General features: G+C 41.9%; 1 protein-coding gene across 2 annotated transcripts in view; it reads left to right on the plus strand.

The window, feature by feature from the left end:
• Positions 1-17,513, plus strand: part of kcnh2b (potassium voltage-gated channel, subfamily H (eag-related), member 2b) — a 165,869-nt gene that overhangs the window by 18,542 nt on the left and 129,814 nt on the right. The gene's annotated exons all lie outside the window — the stretch shown is intronic.

A 17,513-nucleotide genomic window follows, 5' to 3' on the forward strand; every position in this document is an offset into this window, starting at 1 on the left:
AGTGGGTGAGAAACAAACAAAGTGAGAAAATGGGAAGGGAGAGAGAGAGCGAGGGGGAGGGACTGTGAGAAAGTGAGTTTCTCATGTAATCTGAAAGTGTTGCTGCCGCTGCTGGTGGTGGTGGCGAGAGAGAGAGACGGTAAAAGAGAGAGGGAGCAGCACAGAAATGTCACCAGCTGACTCTTCTCTCCGATGCTTCTGAGGAACACTTTGCTAATTGAGCCCTGCACTCTGCATTTGACTTTCCACTGTTTATAGTAGAGATGTGGACACACTCACACACTCGCGCCATCTGCTTTACAATGGTGCCTCGTAAAAAAAAAAGCTAGAACCCTTTATATAGAATTACAGACGGGTTGACATTTCTGTCCGACTGGCGATGTTAACGAGACCCCGCCACACTAACAACACTTAGTTAAAGGCTCTGGCAGCAACAACATTCATTGGCTCTCTTGTGTCAGTGTGGGCTGGTCGCTGTAAAACTCCTGTTGGTGTACGCAGGGCTTTGGAAAAAAGGAAAAAATAGACAATTGAAATGATCATATTCATGAACATGTTCATACCAGAGTAGTTTGATGCTGGTGATTAACATCCTGCTGTCACAGTAACCAAGAGACACTCTTTGGTCCGTTCTGTCATTCTTGTGTTTATATTCTTGTCTCCTGCACGGGACAAAGGATATGTTGAAACTTGTGAGTAAAAGTTAATCATTTGAAAATGATGCCTCTTATGGGATATAAAACCTTGCTGTCTTTGACTTGACCCAGAGACTTTTGTCACTCGTGAAATCCTCATTGATTTGTGCTTAGTTGAAGAGCGTAAATAGATGAAAATTTATGCCCAGGAAGGTTTATTTGTTATGTGTGTTTGTGTTGATGGGTATGACCCTGGTGACTCCTCTCTCTCAGTCATAGTCACACACAAACACACACACACACACACACACACACACACACACACACTCAAGCACACAAAGACACATACAACACACAAACACAGCTTCTGAGGTAACCCCAGCGGGCCACCTGCAAGCCATCGGAGAGCCACGGATCGAACTCCGCGGACACACCTCATCCATAATGCATACAGGCAGGAAACATTATGCCACCTCCCCTGTCCCCTTTGCCTCCTTCCCCCCCTTCCTCTCTCCTCTCTCCTCTCGGGAATGCTCAGAGGAGAGAGAAAGAATGGCCTCTTCTCTTGATCTCGAAAAGCGCCCTATGCAACGGGTGTGCAGGGGTGTGTGCTTTACTTGGACCGGTGGGACTGTGTTGTCACGGCCCACACATACAGTACATGCATACACAGAACGCACACACATGCGCGGACACATTGCACACGCACACTGTGTGCACGCACAGGCTTCATCGCAGCCCATTTATCTAGTGCCAAGCTTAGGCATGAGCCTTCACGATGATAGATCTCCCTCCTCGCTCTCACGCTCAATTGTCTGACTCCGATTGCTCACCGGCTTAATCAATCATGCTCTCCAGGTACACTGCGATAGGAAATGTGCGCACAAACACACACACACACACACACACACACGCACACACACACACACACACAGATTTTTGGTACAGTGTGCTACTGCCCCAGTTGTTGTTACCTGTAAGGTTTTCACGCCCTTGTGTGCAAAGCTATGCAGTTTTGTGTTGGCCTTTGTTGGACTTAACTCGGGAGGGATTAAAATATAGCACTGGTGTCTCCGTTCTGTTGGGTAAGAAAAGAAGGAAAAGGAGTGAATTTTTCTTTTCTCTTTACTACAGTCCGTCTGATTTTGAGTCACTGTTTTTGTCTCTCATTTTTTTGCTTTGCCTTCTATCTTCCTTTCGGCTCTAGTTGCCTTGCTTCACCATCTCCCTCAAACTTTCTCACAACTCTTTGTCTATCTGTTTCTCTCTGCCCGTCCCAACAGGGATGAGATAACATTGCTCGCCATCAGCCTGCAACAGTGTGACAGATTGTTTTCTAATACAGGTTGTCTGCATCAAGGGGCAATAAAGACAGCCATCATGGGCTATAGATCAATTCAAGAGTGTCACTGTTGTCAGTGTTAAGCTGGTGGAGAGTTTGAACCCCCATCAAGATGATGGTTGTTTGACAGTTCCTTCCTGGAACAGCAGAGTTCAGACACGTGTCAGAAATCCTTTGAATGCAAAAGATTCCATGTTTTCTCTTCAGGGTAAATTTTCTTGTCAGCGATGACGCGTAACAGCTATGTGTGTGTGTTGCCCTCAACTTGACCATGACCTGACAGGCAGGCGGACAAGAGGGACCACCCTTAGGGACATGTTAGTCTACTATTTATGAATTATCTAGCCGTTTACCCACCCCTACTTAAAAAAATGTAAATTAGGACATTTTTATTTAGTTCAAAGTTAGTGCAAGCTGTATATTTTGTAAACATTATTGTCATCCAATTGCATGTGTTACGTGACTGTCTTGGTCCACAAAACCCACCCTCCCCAAGGTTTTAAACTGAACGGTAGATGCGGAGAGTCGTTACACCCCTAACATTAAGTCGAAGCAAGTAGGCTGACAGGGGGTCACAGGAAAGGACAGACAGATGGAGCCTTTAAACTGAAATGCCACATTAAAGATGTGTTAAGGCTAACTATGCAATGGTCACGACATCGTGCCCGATCCCATACACACCAATGAGCCAGGGAGCCATGTGCACTACACGCCCACCCTCCTCATTTTCCTAAGTTTATCTGCCATCTGTTCTCAGAAGCTCTCATTGCTCAGAGCACCTACCTCTTATTGGACCATGCTCCGCAAAATACTGCACGTTGTTATTCCCTCGGTTAAAAAAGGGGGTCTCCTAGTGTGATGATCAACTCAGGAAGAGACATTTCGCTATATTTGAAGGCGGTAGGATCACAGTGATATGAGCTTCAGTCTTTGGTCACATGGGAAACCCCTAAACCACCATGACATTTAAGAGCACAAACAACAAAGAGCCCCAGACTTTACATTAGCATGTATGATCATATGACTATAAGGCACAGAGGCAGCTGTGATCAACCGTGGCATCGCCCTCTCTTTTGGGTAGATCTCCGACAGTAGCCGACATTGGCTTTTATCATACACACACTTTCTAATGTGGAATAGTTGCAGTATGATTCCATTCTACGATTTTGGGATTGACATGAAGACGACCGACTTAACAAACAGCGTCCAGTCTGAGCACACTCAAGAGGCTCCATGGCTGAATGCGATTTGTTAGATGGTCCCTTCATGCCTGTCAATTAAATCATAGACCAGCTGTTTACAAGTGAACTGTTGCACATAGTCGTAATCAAAGCATTGAAAACAGAAACCTTGAAATCCTCAGGAAGAGGCTGGGAAATCACCAGCCCAGCTGCACACACACAAGTCTTTTCAGCCCATGTGACTTTGAACTAACAACACCTCCAGGCACCATGAAAAGACCTTGCTGAGAGTGTTGTGGGTCTTGAGAATTATCAGGTGTCCATCTGACTGTGTCCCTACAGCATTGTGTTTTGATAATGCATTGAGCCCAGGGGAGCAGGCTGTCCTGTGTGTCCAGGGGGAGTCCTGATTGCTTAGCAGCAGTAGCTAAGCAAAGCACTTAGAGACCTGCAGCCTCTGAGGAGAGGTTAGAACTCTATGCCGATGACTGCGGTGGATGCTCCCACCTCCAACTAAGAGCACACAATACACAGACACTACTAATGCTATAGGTTGTCGCCCACACAACAAGAAGTTGCATTACGTTTCTGAACTGACGGGAGATGCATCCACTTTCCAAACAGACAGAGAGCTTGTTTTTTTTATTTCAAATGAACAAGATAATGACGTGAACTTGCACTTTGGCATTCGGTGTAACAGCATATAGGACGGGAGACACAGTAAGGATAGAGAGACAGTGGGTTAAGGAAACAAAGAGCTGGATTCAGATCACAGCATCACCAGTGCATGATATATATCTTAACCCAAACCTTCACAACAAATGCACTCGTACTGTGACCAGAACTGGGGATGCATGTAGTGCTCAGCTCACAGTGTGTGTTTGTGTGTATCTATGTTAGTGAATGTATTTCACTATATGTATTTCTGTATTTCAGGACTAGAGGCATAATCATTCTCACAATCCACTAGTCTGCTCGTGCCGGGGTTTTTTTCTTCAATCTCTGGGTTTTTATTCATCTTGAGTGGATTAAATGAGACATAACACAAGAGAGGAAAGGGAAAAACTGAGAAAGCATAATGTCTCCTTTATTTACTAAATATACAGCTTTTCTGCACTTTAACTAAATAACATCAATACATGAGTAAAGGAATGAGAGCTCTACAGGCAGTGGGTTGGGGTATCACGGCTCTGTCATCCCGGATTGCGATTTGATATTGAGGACATTGGTGTTACTCATCACTCAATCATTTCAGTCTTGTTTGAGAGAATCGTTACAGTCCCAATCACGACACGTCAAATATGATACTGCTGCATTGTGTGCCCGCCATATTAGTCACCCAGTGTGCCGTATCAGGCTGCTCTGCATGCTCAGATATATAAACACACCCTCTTACACACAGTGAAGCCAAAGACACCATCGAAATCAATGTGGACATCTAAGATTACACAATGGTAATGGGAAGTAATAGTGTGTGCTGGTGTCTTGAAATGACAGTTAATATCCATGCTAAGTACACATCAGTGACCCTTCACCCTATTAAGTTGAGTCTGGGGAATGGAATGTAATTTGATTAAAGCAGACACTTTGATTTTGCCCTGGGTAAAGGCTTATTTCAACATACATCTCGTGTAATGATGGTAATCTGCAGTTTCAAATCACTCACAGTTAGGTGTCTTGGCCTTTGCCTACACACTGTGACTGTGTGCATTATCACTTGAGCCCAAACCCTCCCATGGTACAGTATGTGGGAACATCTCTGAGTCAGTTGGGTTTGCTCTGCCAAACAGCAATGTCACTTCCTGAACACCGTGTTTCATAATTAGTCTGATTCAGACCGAGCTGTGATGTGAGAAATCTGGCCACCCTGATCTGATCTGTTGCTAAATGTCAATCTTGAATATATGCTGAGTGAACCATCGTCTGTTTCACTTTGTGCTTGTTTATTGCTTAAATGTGCTTGAACAATACCAGTGTGATGAACACAAGGGATTCTGCTTTGTACTTGGGAAGATGTGTGTGGAAATGAGTTGAATCCCAGATTCAGTAATCATATTTTCTCTTTTGGTCCCCAGAAAGCATTTTCAGTCTAACCTGATACTCATACTTTCTGTAGAGACGTACACTGCTACACTTCAGATGTTATCAGCTCCTATATATTTCCCCAGATGCACATTTCTCTTATTTATGGTCACATTACATATGTGAATATACTTGTGTCTCTCATGCTTCATAGGCTTTTCTCAGATACGTCTGTTTATGTACAAGTTCAGGTTTAATATAAATTGATTAAGAGATTTAAAGATAAAACTATTTTTGCTTCATACAAACTGTAAGCAGAGCATCAGAATTTTAGTGTTTGCCAGTTTTTTCCATTCTAAGATCTATTCAGAGCTTATTCTTTTTGAGTCAATTTGTTTTTAAGTCTCAGTTTTCTCCATCTCAGGTTATGGGACACATTTTTGAAATTATTTAAGACCTCATACATATTACATACATATTTGTATGTACCATACTGTATGATTGGTCTTTCCTTGTCTCTGTGTGTATTTTGTGTGTTTTCATCTAGTGTATCTGTCAATACGTTTGTATGTGTGTCTGTTTGAGTTGCCTCTATAAATAGAAACCATTAATCTTGATGGCATATAGATTTGCTCCTCGTCATTACTTGTTGACCCCATACCCCCAGGCTATCTCTCTCTCTCGCACGCACGCACGAACAAACATAAACATGGTTGCGCATATGAAGTCTTAAAGTTGTCATTTTCTCCCCTCCTCCAACCGTCCTACTGCCCATGTCCAGACATTTCCAGGCTTCTCCTGTATATACAGTCATCTGACACTGAAGTGTCAGTGTGGATGTTCACAGCAGCTTTTCTTGCCCTTTTCTCGAGGTCAAAAATACAGTGCTGTGTTTGTAATTGGAGTTTCTAACATTTCCCCTGACAACGCAGCTACAGCAATAATGCTTTGAGGTTTTTCATTAGAGTCAACATCACTTCTTAATTGTTTCATATCCTGAGCTGACATGTTTATTTCTAAACACATGTTGTAAAACCAGGCTTTTTCTAAAGAACCTGATCTTGTAGGACATTTGAAGTATGATCTATTATCTATCTCGCAATGTATTGATCTTTTGGACTCAACCAAACTCAATTATATAGACCTGCAATGTTTGAGTAAAATAAGAAGTAAATCATGCATGCCATGAAACTATTTTACAATTTTTCAATGCTTGCACATATTCATCAGAGCAGAGAGTGCTAGAGTTTCTTTTCAGTGCTGTTATGCAACAGAGGGTTTATAAAATAATCATTTGTGATTATTGTTACCCATCATATCTTTCTCCTCGTCACAAGCTTGCACGCAGACAGGAAATTTGTCCCATTCGAGATTGACAGCCAGCCAGACACTTAAACAGACAGGTGATAGATATATGTCGTATACAGTGTGCCTCCTTCCCTTATGGTCTTGTTAGCCTATGCAGCACTCGTCCATCTTACTTGCTGGTTAATCATACAGTGTCTATGGCAGGGAGGAAGCTTGTTATACAACCATTGGATTCAAACTAGACATACAACTGGTCAAATCGGCTTTAACTATAGTGTATGTTATCTTACCATTCCTGTCTGCTGATGTACAACCTTTCTGTGTTATAGGAAAGTTAAGATAAAATAATTAATAATCAACCAATAATCTCAGCAGTAGTGTCCGTGTTAACTGCCTCTACTGGTTAAGTTTTAGTATAGACAGGTATGGTGGCACCTCTGTTACCGCATCAGATTGAATTATAGGACAAACGCATCAGAGATGGGTCATTGAATCCATCACCAGTGAAAATGAGCCTTTTCCTTTTTTTTTAGAAAACCGCATATTTCTGTATAATGGCTTATTGGCAGGTGAGTGTGGCCTGTAGCTGTCTCCAGCATATGACTGGAGGCTTTGCTGTAGCAACAGTTCCATTAAATCGGAGGAGACTTATGGGTCCCGCCATGGTGCCTGGTGGACCTGACACAGCACTCATCAAGAGTGATGGACACTCAGATGCATGTTAGAGACAGTAATGGGGTGAATAGGTAGAGTGTGGGTTCATTTCATAGCTTTATTGCTTCATTTGACTGCGTGGCATCAATCCATCAGGGCCCGTCAATCCTCCCCTACCGTTGAGTGCCAGCCCCTAATATCTCTCAGATGTGTTTCATTCTCCTCCAGGGTGCAAACGCTCAAATGGCCTCGCTCTCTCAGTTGCTATTGCTTCTTCACACTGCTGAGCGCAGAGATGAAGTGGCATTGAGGCGGAATAAGAAAGGTAAATAGAGAAATACATCATATAAGACAAAGAAAAAGCCCATTTGGAATGCGCTATGTAAATTGTGCCGTATGTGTTGTGTGCCTTATGGTGTGTATTATGTCAATTCAAAGAGTATTCATCCTTTAGTGCACTGGTTCCTTTTTCTTTGCACAGACGAGCTATATTGAATGTATTGTGTTTTTAAAGGTGTTAGTCCCTGGTGTGTCTCTGTGTGTGTAGCTAAATAAATGCTTACCCTTCAGTTTAGACAGAAGTGTGTGTGTGTGTGTGTGTGTGTGTGTGTGTGTGTGTGTGTGTGTGTGTGTGTGTGTGTGTGTGTGTGTGTGTGTGTGTGTGTGTGTGGATGACAAAGCAGTGGCTGATGTAAAGCAGAGACCTGATTCACAGGCCAAGGATTCCCTTCTGTCTCTCTCCATCTGTTGCTCTGGTCTCTCCCTCTCTTCTCATCATCACATTCACAGTTACACAATCACAGAAAAAAAAGGAACGAGAAGCACATATTTATTTAATCGCTGACTTTGGCCACACTTTGCAGTGTTGCATCTCACTGAAACTGTTTGAAGATCAAAGCAGGGCTCACTACTCTTATTCCATGATTTGGGTAATTGGACACAATATTTTTAGTCCCTCATATGCTCAGTGAACTTTCGATAAAAGGGTCTGTATGAGAATGTCTCAGGTTTTAAGTTTTCCAGGCTGGAAAAGGAGGTGGTGGTGGTGGTGATCATTTTAGAGGTGGTTTTGCTTATCTCGATGGTTTAGTGTACCCTGCATGTTCTTTTTGACTCTTGTTTCCTAGGAATGCATAGATTCCGTAAAAAAAAGATAATATTGTAAATATCCCATTCAAACAGCTTGTGAGCATTGTTAGGTTTTCCAATTGAATCATACAGCTACAGCCAGGCATGGGCTACTGTAATATATCAAAATTCCATAATATGATGTTTCTCTACTTCTGGTCTTGTCCTGAAATATGGGTGATGTTTTTTGTGCATAGTATATAAGGAATAATTGTATTGGAAATATTCCTGTTCGTCTTTGCCCGATTATGAAAGTCATTATCTTTTAATTTCTCATGCTGCTGTTTAGACAGAACCAAACACCACAAACACAACTTCATGTGATGCACAGAGAAACAAAGCAATGTATAAGTTTGACTTTCCCACTCATTCCCATGGCTGTTACTCTTGAGTGTAGAATCGAAGCCACTCATCAAGGGAACATTCATCTGCACCACTCTCATTTGTTGCACGCCTTTATTCTTCATAGCGAATGCTAATGCATTAAGCATTTACTCTCTCTCTCTCTCTCTCTCTCTCTCATTCTCTCTCTGTTTCACTTCTGGAGAGCACTAATGTTGTTTGGTGCTCTCACACAGTACATGTCCATTAATATCGTGGGGCCTACATGGCTAATTTGCTGGCATATTAGTTTCATTTCAGTTAGAATTACTGCAGACCCTCGTTCCCCAGTGGCCCAGCCCAAGGAAATAGGCTGAAACATTAGCTGGGCACGGTCACTCATTACCTCATTCTTCTGGACCAGCCCAGTCAGAATGGTGCCTCCCCATCCTTCCCCTCATCACTTACCCATTCGTGCTTTTCTAGTGAGGCTTGCAAACTCACATATTTGTGTATTCCCTCATTTGGACAGCAGCACACAAGGGGCCAATTTTCCATCCCGTTTTTTAATTTCTTATATCTATCCCCTTATAGAAACGTTTTGCTTTCATCCTCTTTCATAAAGTTTTTACCCATCTCATTTCTTCCGTTCTTCTAGTCATCTTGTCCTGCTCACTGGGGATTTATGGGGTGAGGCAAGAAACTCATCCAGCAGCTCCGTAACTTTTTTTCCAGATAAGCAGAAAGATCATCACGTTACTGTATGATCAGCGTTTTCACACCAGTATGTTCATTACTTCCACATGTGTATCAGTCTGCCCAATCACTCGGCCACCTCATGCTGTTCCCCCTGACAATCTTATGTGGCCATTAAAGGGATTTTACTCCCACAGAGACTTTTTCCCAAACTTTTCCTATCTGTAGGTGTTTAAAGAGTACCTGCAGTCTTCACACTTTCCCCCCGGGAGCTCTTGAATGCTTTTGTCACATTAAATGGCACAAATTACATGGTTGCTGCTGTTTGACAGGATAATTAGAGTTGTTAAGCGGCTTTAGTGATGGGCACCACTGTTTTGGTGATGTATACATAGGAAAAATCTATTTTCTTGAGATTTGTGCCTATTTAAATAGTGATTTAAGAGAAGAAAATATTAATAATTGACTTTTGGCTTGGGTTTAGGGATTTCTGAGGATTAAATACAATGCTGCATGTAGAGAAGCCTCTTCGGATTCTTTTTTGATAGATAGCAGTACTTTATTCACACTGAAACTTTTCCCCTGAAATATACTAGAACTTGTATTTCTAAATTTTTCACTTCTTATCACGGATCGAAAAAATAATGTGTGGTCAAATTTGCAACAGATTTAAAAACCTTCAACCAGAGTAAGTGAAACGAGGTTTGAAAAATTAAGTTGAATACAGTGAGAGGTTAAAATGTCACTGATGTTACAGCTTTCATGTTTTATCAGCAGCAACAGACTCTGAAGTCTCATGCCATATATATTTTTTATAATAATACATGCTTGAACCATTCCCTAAATATATATCTGATCTTTGTTTTACCGTTCGTGGTCTGTTGTTTTTCTTCCAACGCACAGTATGTGCGATGCTGTTTCGGTTTATTGCATCCCATTCTCCTTTTTATCTTTAAAATCAGATAATTTGGGACCAGCAAATGGAAGCAGTTAGCCTAAACTGCTGGCTGGCTGATGTGACTCTGAACCCCACTGAGAGCCAGAGTCTTATGTTTGCACTGCTGATTGATGGTCCTGACATATTGTTCTGAGAGTCTGTTAGGGAGATGTTTAATAACCCAGCACGACTAATGGTGTTGAACACGAATGGTATTACGATGCTTCAGCAACCTCAATTTTGTGTGTTTTTGAGTATTTGGGTGCATGAGTTTGTACCTGTGAGTGTGTGTGAAAGATTATCATTATGTGTGTACTTGTGTTATTGAATATGTGCGTGTGTTTATGAGAGACTATGGACTGTATGTCTGTGCATGTGTTCAAAGTATATTAGTAGTTGTTTGCCTTTCCATAACAGCGTGTGTGTGTGTGTATTGGTGTGCATTTGTGCGTTTCTGTGTATGCATTAGTAACTCCATTTCATTTTCATCTGCTGAAATGGCGGTGTTTGCATACATAACCTCGTTGGTCGACGGCAATAGTATTATTCACTCAGCGTGTTTGCCGCAAAACACTGTCAAATGTTTGGTTGGGAAGATGCTCTGAACGCACAAAGCCATGACAAAAACAACCGTTGCCGATGATGAAATACGGACTGCCTCATCCACCCCAGCTCAGACTTTGAATGCCAAGCCGATCACGTCTAATGTTGTTGGTGTGATATTTACTTGAGCACTTAAGAGGCAGGGGGAGGATAAATGGCACTCGTGAAGCAGACCCAAGTTATTGGGTAGTATGTCTTTCCCAATGCTATTAGGACTTAATGTGGCACTGTTCAGAGAGAGAAGGGAGCGGGGGGAGTGGAAACAGCAGTTCATGGACGGAGTGGAAAGTGATGGAAAGGAGGAGGAAGAGAAAAAAGCGTGATGGCTGAGCAGAGGAAAAACGAATTTTTTGTTGTAAAGAATTTGCTGTTGTTTTTAAAATAGCTTTAACATCAACAATTTTGTTTTGTTGCACCCCCAAACAATGGCAAAACGCTGGCATTGAATACATGCACTCTAAACTACCCTGATACACGTACATTATTGTATACAGTTGGCTTCTTATTAAATATTTTATCCATCTGTCTTTCTAAAAAAGTTTACTGAAGCAGCTAAAGAAATAAATGTGGATTTCATTATGGATGTTCAATTTATGAAGCAGACAAGACAAGTCGCATGACTAGAGCTTTGTGGCAATTACCTACAATCTATGTAGCAAACAAAAATTATATATTGATGCGAATATTGATGCAAATGTTTTCATCCCTCATGTTACCATCCCCATGATCCTATCTTTTTTTCATTTTCATTATCAGGACTATTGTTTTTGCTGTTGCCATGGCTATTAATGCAACCTCAGAAACAACAGTTGTCATCACCTGAGCCATTAAGCAAAATTTCTTGGTTGTCATCTCCAGCAGCCTTAGCTGCATCACTGCAAACAGGATTCACCGTGTGATCGAGGGGCCAATAAAGAAATGGTGGGCGTCTGTGTTATCATCCTCTTGCCTGCTTTGAAATCTGCTCACTCCAGGCTTCCCTGTTGATTACCTGAGGGGATTCCGCCTGCATTCAAAACCATTTATCCTAAGTCCGGGTACACTCCCCACCGGCATGCATGACTCTGACTCCCAGGCCCCCCCCCCCCGGGCGCCAGGTGACACCCAAGTGGTGGTCGATGCCACATGAACTCCCAGCGCTGCTTGCTACTAATCCTTTGGCCCCAGCACAGTGACCACACATGAAAACCAAGGCTTGCTTAGGCCCCTCTCCACATTCATTATTAACCACGGTCAGCTAGGTGTAGCTAAGCTACGACCTTTGCAATTTATGGCTCATATTACACACTGGCTAAAGAGGCTCTCATTCTGTCTTTTCCCTCAGGTTTAAAATTTTAGCAGGCTGTGAACTCTTAATATTAATATTTATTTTTGAGGGCATAGTAAGGCTGAGAGGTAAGCAGGTACAGTTGAGAGGGATTGGAAGGGACATGATCTAAGGTTAGCATGGTGAAAGTTTAAAGGAGAACATTCTTCAAATACTCAATACTTCAGAGGTGGAGGTTATACGATCACCTGGTCATTAAACCTAAGCAATCACGTCAATATCCCTCATCACTAATGAGCTGCGTGGATGTGAGTGTGAAAGTGAGATTCTACTTGATTATTATATTATTTGAATGCTATAGTGTGTGTATGTGTGTGTGTGTGTGTGTGTGTGTGTGATTGTATACGCATGTGAGTACTTCATGAAGCATGCTGGGGGAGAGTGAAGCCTCTTCTTGTTCTAATTGTGTGTGAAACGAGATCAGTTAATGTGCCGTACCATCCTCCGACTCAGAGAAGATGAGCCTTTAACATTTCAATGTGTTTCATGTGTTCAGTCTGCGTAACTCCTCCACCTGTCATACTTTGTAGTAGTGAAACAGTATGTGTCGTTGTATGTTTTCATGAGTGAGCTGCTGTAAACCCTTAGATTTGTAAAATGATTTGCTGTTTAGTAAGTATTTGTCATTCTCTGCACATAAAGAACAGTTTAAAACCACAATCTTCACTCGGGGGAAAACATTTTGTCATTTATTGTGATACTTATTAATCCACTGTCAATAAACTTTTTATCTAGCTAAACTTATTTAATTACTTTTTCATTAGTTAATTATTTAACTATTATTTTTTTATAGCTGTATAAACTTTTAATTAGTGAGACTTCAATGGTTGGAAAAACTCATTTAAAAAGGCTGTGGTACTTTAAAGCTGATTTCAAATGGCTAATAAGACTGGGAAAGTGAGATATTACATAATCAGAGTTTAATCAGAACTATTTCCAAGTTAAACATTTACTTGTCTCATTGATAATTTGCAGCAAATAGAAAAGCAACACTTAAACATTTATGAAATGACAGAACAGGAATGAGAGGACATTATATTGGTAATGTGTGTGTGTGTGTTTGTTTGCATTATTTGTTTTACTGTTGTGCTGAGTCATGTGTCAGCGTCCTATAGGCTATACTGTGATGCCGCTGCCCCATGCATTATGCTGTCATTGTAAGCCAGGCCATGCCTGCCTTTTGTGTTTGTACTGTATAACCTACGTCAGCTCGTCTCAAATGAGTCCATCTCCTTAATTGCCTTACTGTCCGTCCCCACTTTGTACTTTTTTTCCCCTGGTGTTGTTCGACACTAGAAAACAAGGTCAATTCTGAGGGCCTAAGAAAGGCTAACAAGTCGTCAGTTGAAAGAGAAAACCTATCATTTGAATTTCCTTGTCAAATTCATTTGTAAATATAAAACAGCTCTTTACTATTGGGGCCACTGAAGTATTGATCTCATTAGTCACAATGAGAAAAGAAATACGTGGACATATTATGAACAGTGACAGTCATAATCTCTGCATGGTTTTTCCAGTAACCTTGCCTTTTCTTGTCAGAGTTGTGGTGGCCATTGGATTCCAGTGCTCTCACGATATGCAACAGGAGATCTGTCAAAAAACTCTCTTGAAGCACAGGGGAAAATAGTAGAGTCAAAGAAGCTAAAACCTGTTCAAGACTAGTCTTTCTCCTGTGGTTCCTGTAGGAGTCAAGAGAGATTAGCAATTAAGATGTCCTTTGATCGCCACAGAGAAGGGATTGGGAACAGAGTGAGAGGGAGGAATGATACACAGCGGCTTCTGAACACCCCCCCAAGCACACATTTCACTGTGTTAATTGTGCCCATGTGTTTATTCTATTGATGTAAACTCAAAAAACTGAAATCTCTCATTTACAAATGTCAATAACTTTTAGCAGCTAATACAGCTTTGACTCTTCTTGAATGAGTCTTTACTGGATTTGGCCAGTGATCCAGTTATCTTAAGCTCCGTCTAATTGGATGGGTAACCGTCTGTGAGCCGCAATCTTCATGTCCCTCCAGAGCTGGGTCCGCTCATGGACAGTCAGAGACCCCGAAGTCACTCCAGCGTTGTGTAGGCTTTTTACCCCAAGTCAATGTCATGCTGAAGGTGAACCCTTGCCCCAGTCTAAGATCACATGGACTGTGGAGCAGGTCTTCCTGAAGGAATTCTTTGGCTGCTTTCATCCTTCACTCAATTCTGACCAGTGTAACTCTGCCTGCCTCTGAGAAACAACCTCTCTAGCGGGATGCCTCCACCACCATGCTTCACCTTTACCAGGGCCTGCCGTTCACAAGTAGTGCTTAGAGTTCTGCCCAGAAGGATCAATTTTGTCTCACGAGACCTGATAGTATTTTTTTTTCATGCTCTCAAGAGTCATTTAAATGCTGTTTGGCAAAGTCCTTGTGCATTTTACTTAAGATGGTTGAGATGGTCCTCCTTCAGACAGGTTCTCCCATAGCTGCAGAAGTCTTAACCCAGTTAACCCTTCTTACCCAGTTATTCATTTGGCGACCTTCCCTAGGAGTAGCCCTGCTGGCTCCACATTTCTTACCTTCAACATTTATTGACGCCATTGTGCTCCTGGTAGCAGTCAAAGCTTTAGATATGGTTTCATAGATTATAAAGAGTAGAGGGTGAAGTGAAGGGCACAGATTGGAAGAAACGGGAAGAAAGCAGGAAATGAACAGTAAGTATTGGAGAAAGAAACAGTCCAATTAGGCTGTAATGACAGAAGGAGAGGAAGGGAAAATTAGAAGGTGACCTTTGACATTCAGAAACCACACGATACTGTAAGCAGAAGGGACACTGGTCCGAGTGAAACTCCACTCCAGCTCCTATGCCTCTCCTTACCTCTTCTCTCCTCTGTCATTTCCACTTTGTTTTTTCTCTGCCTCTACCTCCCCCATCAACTAGTCTAATAGGGGCGATAGCTATGGTTTCTTCTAATTGCCCCCAAGCAACCCCCTGTTGAACTCCAGTGTGTCTCACCATTACACAAGGTAGACATTCTCCATCAATTTTTAATCCTCCCTTCTTTTTCTCCCCTCTTGTCTTCCCTCCCTTTCGCAGCTTCTTATCCCTCATCTCCTTTCCCCTTTTGCCTCTTCCTCGCCCACTCTCCTTATTTTCTTCTACTCTCCACCTTGGTTTTCCCTTTACGAACATTTTCCTTTACTTTAACTTTGGCTCCATGTCTCCATCTGCTTAGTCAATTACACTGACCCTGCCTGACTGAAGGAATCATTATTTCTCAAGGAAAAGACCAGGAAAAAGGGTTGCTCACTTCATGGTTGACATTTTTTTTCTTGAAAATGATTTAACTTGAGTTAACCCCAACCCTAGCCCTCTTAACCCATGTAGAAATTTGAGTTCAGTCGATATCTGACGCATACTAATAGGCAAATCATAATAATAAAAAATGAGAAGGAAAGAGAGCGGAACACAGGATTTGGACAGATAGTGAACTGATCTGGTTGCCTCTGCTCCTCTTTCCAATAATGGACGGGCTCCTCTGTCACCACTTTGAGATAATGGTCACCCCAGAGACAGGTCCTTTAAATCATCTCCAATATTATGAATCCAACCCTCATGGCCACCAGGCTCCCTGGGCACTGATTGCTTACATACGAAACAAACAAAAAGCCTCCTGAGAAATGGAGTTAAGGTAAAATGATTTAACTTCTTTACGCTTACTGCTCCACGAATATTAGTATTAAAGTTGTATGAAGACCTCAGCACAGCAGTCAATACATTATACTATTTCTCCTTGTTTTAGCACCCACTGTACATATATGCAGATTTGTGCAATATTCCAAAAACACACCTTAAAAAATATTGAATGCATTGCCATAAAATTTGGCACTCGCATTCCATTTGCCTCTCAGCACCAACTGTAATTACTTTGATCCACAACTTCTTAGCCATCTTCATCAATAAAGCATCTGCTTATAGACTCAAAGAGCTGCATGATTCTAGACTGTGAATGCTGTTGTCATTTAAATGTCTCTGTGACACTTAAACTGTGTGTCACTAATGTTACAAGCCGAAGTGAATAAATTAAGGGTGAAAGGACCAGACCCCATATTAATCATCATACAGAAAGATCAAAGGCGAGGAAAACAAAGAGCTACTTTTAGTCTTAACTAATCAAGTACTGTGTGACCCTTGATTGTCTTTCCTGAATGGTAACAAACAGGATTAAATGATTAGCTGGTATATAACAGAAGGTGAGATTTGTTACTCCAGTCATTGTCACACTTATACCTCTGCACCTCTTTATTTTATTTTCTCTGGGAACAAATGGACTGCTGGCATTTTGTTGCTGCTGGTCTGATAAATGGAGTATCGATTGGCATTTTGTATCAGTTAGTGCACAACAAAGTTGAGCCACCTTTTGAATAAAGCATTAGCGCTGATGCGTACTCCCCACGTAGACTGCCTCTGAGAGCTGTGTCACGACCACTGGAAGATGAATTAACCTGAACAGACTCTAATCCATCGTCTATAGAACCAGTCAAATAAACCACACAGGGGAAATGAGTCAGGAGCATCTGGCACAGGTCTCTGTGCTGAATAGAAGATGAAAGCAAATCACTTTCTACACAATGTGATATAAAGGCAAACGCCTTGTGGTGAATGGTAATATTTGCACCAAACAAACAACTTTTCAGGAAAAAGCTTCCAGTGTCAATATATCATGTGACAGATCCTGATGAAAGTTTAACATCTTACCGTCCACACACGTCTACATGCTACGTGGAAACTGCACCAAACGCAATGTACAGTATGCACACCTTGTGTACTTGCTGTAAGAAAAGTAAACATTATTTGTGGATGTGGATTGTCTGATCTGTCCTTCTTCTCATTCCTCTCCTCTCTTCCTATGTTCTTATCACCATCACACATTAACCTACGAGTTTTTTCTATGAGCAGTCACTATTATGTATTTAGTGTGTGTGCGTGTGCGCGCACGGGGGGGGGGGGCTGTGCAGCAAGGTGGAACTGTAGTATCTCTTAATTAGTTAACACTTTCTCACACTCTTTTTCTCGGTCTATCTCTCTTTGACTTTCTAACCCCCCCTTCCTCTTTCTCTCTCTGTGAAGTGCTCCATGACAGACTTTTTGTAGCCCCCCAGACCCTGCAATTAGACAGGTCCCCAGACTGCAATCGAAATGGCCACACATGCAACCACTCTTTGTTTGAGTGTGTGAGTTAAATTTCCTCTGGTTGCATTTGTGGAAGTGCATTATGATCATTACGCTTTTCTGTTGCCACTCCAGCATGGCTACTACATTACCTCCTGTGAATGATGGGGCCAATGAGTAGTAGGATGAATGCTGTCTCTCCTCATCAGAC

This window comes from Scophthalmus maximus, chromosome 21, assembly GCF_022379125.1.
Source record: "Scophthalmus maximus strain ysfricsl-2021 chromosome 21, ASM2237912v1, whole genome shotgun sequence".
Classification (NCBI taxonomy): domain Eukaryota; kingdom Metazoa; phylum Chordata; class Actinopteri; order Pleuronectiformes; family Scophthalmidae; genus Scophthalmus; species Scophthalmus maximus.